The sequence below is a fragment of the Carassius carassius genome, chromosome 12, assembly GCF_963082965.1.
Source record: "Carassius carassius chromosome 12, fCarCar2.1, whole genome shotgun sequence".
In the NCBI taxonomy this organism is placed as follows: domain Eukaryota; kingdom Metazoa; phylum Chordata; class Actinopteri; order Cypriniformes; family Cyprinidae; genus Carassius; species Carassius carassius.
The window spans coordinates 65001-70894 of record NC_081766.1 but is presented as its reverse complement, the minus strand read 5'-3'; positions in this window follow the sequence as shown (position 1 = coordinate 70894).

The following is a 5894-nucleotide window of genomic DNA, read 5'->3' as shown; positions in this document are numbered from 1 at the left end:
AAAACGAGTTCTGCAGGACTGAAACCCAGTGACTCTTGAACTGTCTCTCTAATTGCAAACATGAGTAAAGGCAATCCCTCTCCCCAGTCTTTTCCTTTACCAAGACAGTATGCACGAAGCATGGACTTTAAGGTTTGGTAAAACCTTTCAAGTGCCCCCTGGGACTCACCCCAGTTCTCATAATACCTGCCTGAACACATGAGAGGTAAAATTGGTACCTCTATCAGATTGGATTATCTTAGGAATCCAAATGTAGAGCAAAAGTTTTTTACAATCTCCTTAACAAGTTTTAAGAGTATGTATCGGGACAGCCTCAGGATATAGTGTTGCAGCACACATCAATGTTAGGACGTACTGATGACCTGACGTTGACTTGGGCAATAGACCCACACAATCAATCAGGAGTTTCTCAAAAGGCTCTCCCACAACAGGAATTGGTTGCAAAGGAGCAGGGGAAATAACCTGATTTGGTTTACCTGAGAGCTGACAAACACAACAGGAGTGAACAAAATCCTGACATAGCAGACTTCAAACCGGGCCAAAAGAAGTACCTTGAAATCCGCTGTAAAGTCTATGTGATGCCCAGATGACCAGACAAAACATTCTCATGAGCCAACTTCAGAACTTGTCTACGATAACCTTGTGGAAGAACAATTTGGTAGCTGGGAGGAATCAAGAAAGAGTCTGAAAATTCAACAACATCATCATATTTACGTGGCTGAGCACGAGTCACAGCACAAACAGGAAAGACAGAGGGAAACTTTTCTGCAATGACACTTGGACCACAAGCAGTAGGAACATCCATTACCACAGGACAGGGAAAAAACTTACCACCTGCCGGATCATTTCCTAGAATAAGACCCATCCCCTTGACTGGTAACTGAGAACAGACAGCTATCTTCACAGGCCCTTTAACCAGATCAGACTTTAAATGGACTTGGTGCAACGGAATTTTGACACAACCCAATTCAATACCCTGTATTAAAACGCTTTCACCAGTATATGACTAAGACTCAGGCTCTTCGGAATCAAAGACTGTGCACTTCCTGTGTCCCTCACCATCTGGATAGGCTTATAGTCAGAACCAACAGAAAGAGACATAGAGCTGTTCAAAATTAAAGGTTCATATACTTTGGACTCAAGTGGAGAATCAAAACTGGACGGACTCTGAACAAACGCTACACTTTTAGTCTTGGCAGCAGAGTTTTTCTGTTTCCAGGCCTTGCACTCAGAAATTAAATGGCCAGGGTCAAGACAATAGAAGCAAACACGCCCGTCTCCATTTAATTTAGCAACTGGGTTACGACCACTAGCGACTGGCATGTCATTTCTGTATGAATGAGGAGTTTTAGGCATGCCTCTCACCCTACTCTCATCCCTAAAAGACAGATTACTAGTTGGACATGGTGAAGAAAACACCTGTTTGTGGGTCAACACAAATTCATCACAAATAACTGCTGCATCCTGCAAAGACACGACCCTTTTCTCATTCAAGTGAACAACAATTTTCTCTGGGATGCAACGCTTGAAATCTTCCAACAAAAGCAATTCTTGCAGCCCTTTAAAACTATTAACTTTGCTAGATAAACACCATTTTTCAAAGTGATTCTTCTTTTCTCTAGCAAATTCTACAAATGTCTGATTGACTGCTTTTGACAAATTTCGAAACTTCTGACGATAGGCCTGTAGTCACAAGCTCATAGGTTCGAAGTACTGCAGATTTAACAATGTCATAGTCTAAAGACTGCTTTATTGGCAAAGCTGAAGAAACCTCCTGGGCCTTCCCTACTAAACTGCATTGCAGTAATAAGGCCCACATCTCCTTTGGCCACTTCAAATTGTCGAAATTTTGGCACTAACGCAATCATTTTACTTACATCAAAGCATGATTGTGAATCTAACATTGAACGATTAGGACTTTGCACAGGAGAAGTGCCAGAGGGAACTCTAGGTCGTGGCACTGGAACAGGCTTATTCTGCATTTGCTGAGCCTGTAAATCTAGCTGCCGCAATCTAATATCACGATCAGCTTGTACCTCAATACCCCGAAGCCGGATTCTTTGACCCTCACACTCTTGTTTCCTTAATGTTAGATCTAATTCCTTTAGTTTAAGTGCCATCTTTAGATCATCCCAAGATGCAACACTTTTAGAGTCAAGGAGAAGCTCTTGATCTATAGTTTCCCCCACAACATCTTGTACATCTTTGATCACCTCTTTATACTCTCTTGGCAAAATACCCTCTCTAACTAGCGTCTCAAACAGTTAATCTTTGATAACCTGCTTAATCGCTTCTCTAGGTATTTCAATGTTAAAGAAATCAGCTATCAACAATAAATCTTTGTTTCTACAATGATTAAATTCTTCTGTTGTAGGGCTAAGTGTAAATGATATAAGATCAAAATCCATACTGTCCCTAGCACAGAATTTCAAAAATAAAAAAAGAGGGCACCCACTCCCTTGAGCTTCCCGTTTAGGTATGTATATAATATATACATTGAAAACAGAAAATAAGTTTCCACAATTGGTTTCAAACGGCGACCACTACTGCCACCTAGTGGTTGGGAAGACATACATAATATGTATACAGAATAAAATTACTCTGTAAAATGTAACAGCAAGAACTGTGTGGTTGCTGCAATTGTAACAACATGCAATTGTAACAAACTGAAATGAAAAATGGTCATCTTCTGCTCTCATGTGAACAGACACATTTACAGATGTTTGGTTTGTTCCAGAACATCGAGCTGAAGGTGGAGGTGGAGAGTCTGAAACAGGAGCTTCAGGAAAAACAGCAACTGCTGGATAAAGCGCTGTACGTACATCTGTCTGTCTCTTATCTGCCCTCATATATCCTCCTCCTGTCTCTGTGCTAAAGAGTTAGAGTGCTGGAGAGAGAGAGAGAGAGAGAGAGAGAGAGAGAGAGACGGGTGTGAGTGGTTTAAAAGTTGGTTATATGATCCGATCCTCATTCCAGTTTAAAAGCAGCCTGCAGATGAAAATGCTTAAGGACACAGAGACATTAGCCATTCTAAGCCACAGCACAAACATGAGTGTGTGTGTGTGTGTGTGTGTGTGTGTGTGTGTGTGTGTGTGTGTGAGAGAGAGAGAGAGAGAGAGAGAGAGAGAGAGTGTGAGTGTGTGTGTCAAGCCAAATCAAGTCACCTTTATTTATATAGTGCTTTTAACAATACAACTTGTCAAAGCACTTTACAGTAAAAAGGAAAATAGTGTCAATAATGCAAAAGGACAATAGTAAACACTAAATTTCCTGTTAAAGGCAGTTCATAATTGAATTCAGTGATGTCATCATCCAGCTCAGTTAGTGTCTGTGAAATCAAGTCAATGATATCGCTGTAGATGAAGTGACCCCAACTAAACAAGCCAGAGGTGACAGCGGCAAGGAACCGAAACTCCATCGGTGACAGAATGGAGAAAAAAACCTTGGGAGAAACCAGGCTCAGTTGGGGGGCCAGTTCTCCTCTGACCAGACGAAACCAGTAGTTCAATTCCAGGCTGCAGCAAAGTCAGATTGTGCAGAAGAATCATCTGTTTCCTGTGGTCTTGTCCTGGTGCTCCTCCGAGACAAGGTCTTTACAGGGGATCTGTATCTGGGGCTCTAGTTGTCCTGGTCTCCGCTGTCTTTCAGGGATGTAGAGGTCCTTTCTAGGTGCTGATCCAGCATCTGGTCTGGATACGTACTGGATCCGGGTGACTGCAGTGACCCTCTGATCTGGACACAGACTGGATCTGGTGGCTACGGTGACCTCGGAACAAGAGAGAAACAGACAAATATTAGCGTAGATGCCATTCTTCTAATGATGTAGCAAGTACATAGGGTGTTATGGGAAGTGTTCCCGGTTTCGGTTTACCTAATTAATGCAGCCTAAAAATCCTTTAACGGATTTGGATATTGGATAGAAGCATATTAGTGTGTTATATGTAAGCCAGGTTAAAGAGATGGGTCTTTAATCTAGATTTAAACCGCAAGAGTGTTTTTGCCTCCTGAACAATGTTAGGAAGGTTATTCCAGAGTTTAGGCCTAAGTAGTTACAACAATCTAACCTTGAGGTCAAAAATGCATGGATTAACATTTCTGCATTTGACATTGAGAGCATAGGCCGTAATTTATATATATTTTTGAGATGGATAAATTGCAGTTTTACAAATGCTAGAAACGTGGCTTTCTAAGGAAAGCTTGCGATCAAATAGCACACCTAGGTTCCTAACTGATGACGAAGAATTGACAGAGCAACCATCAAGTCTTAGACAGTGTTCTAGGTTATTACATGCAGAGTTTTTAGAGTGTGTGTGTGTGTGTGTGTGTGTGTGTGTGTGTGTGTGTGTGTGTGTGTGTGTGTGTGTGTGTGTGTGTGTGTGTGTGTGTGTGTGTGTGTGTGTGTGTGTGTGTGTGTGAAAAAGTGTGAGTGAGTGAGTGAGTGAGTGTGTGTGCAGATGTACTGCTAGATGTTTCTCAGCAGACAGACTCACATGAACTCCAGTTAGAACTGCTAAACACTCGATCCAACAGCAGATGTGCAGAATCCCTGCGCTCTTATGTTCTTACTAGCATAACACTTTTGACTTGATATTTGACAGGACAGCAGCAGAGAGTCTGACCAATCACAATGAAGCAGAATTGCAGCGCCGGTGTGAAGAGAGACAACAAGAGATCGATCACATGCAGCAGGTGCTGGAGACCAAGATACAGATACTGCAGGAGGTACAACACACACACACACACACACACACACATATAGAGTGCATGAGTGTGGTGATGATGGTGATGAACTCTCTGTGTGGCAGGAGGCTCAGTTAGCGAGGGACAAGGCCGAGCTTAGAGTTAACAGGACTGAATCTCACTTGCAAGATCCCTCTGTCACCATGGAAACGGTCCTCAAGGAGACATCAGGAGACACCAGCACATGGCCTGATGAAGATGCAGACAGAAAGAAGTGAGATGATCAGTCCATCTTCTGAACCTCTCCTCCTCTCTCTCTCTCTCACACACACACACACACACACACACACACACACACACGTTTGATTTTGTGTAAAGTGTGTTCATCCCATAGGGGTAATGGTTTTTATACTGTACAAACTGTATATTCTATGGCCCTACACCAACCCTACACCTAACTCTAACCCTCACAGGAAACTTTGTGCATTTTTACTTTCTCAAAAAAACTCATTCTGTATGATTTATAAGCGTTTTGAAAAATGGGGACATGGGTTATGTCCTCATAAGTCACCCTCTCCTTGTAATACCTGTGTCATACCCATGACATTATACAGAGTTGTGTCCTGATATTTCACAAGAACAAGAGCACACACACACACACACACACACACACACACACACATACACATACACATACACACACACTCACTCTCTGTCTCACATGGGTGGTGTTGATTGTGTTGTGTGTGTGTGTGTGTGTGTGTGTGTGTGTGTGTGTGTGTGTGTGTGTTGAGCAGGATCGAGCAGCTGAGCGTGGCGCTGTGCCTTAAGGAGCAAGTGATCAGAGAGCTGATAGAGGAGAGGACAGACCTGAGACAGAGAGTGAGACACATGGAGGAGCAGCTGGAGCAGCTGTCTGTGTCTCTGCTGCAGAGAGAGAGAGAGGCGCAGGTCAGTCTACACACATACCCTTACTCACGCATGCACACACACAAACACACACACAGAGACACACACAGACAGACACACACACACACACACACACACACACACACAGACACACACAGATACACACACAGACAGACACAAACACACACACACACACACACACACACACACACAGACACACACAGATACACACACAGACAGACACAGATACACACACACACACACACAAACACACACACACTTACGCACAGACACACACACACTCA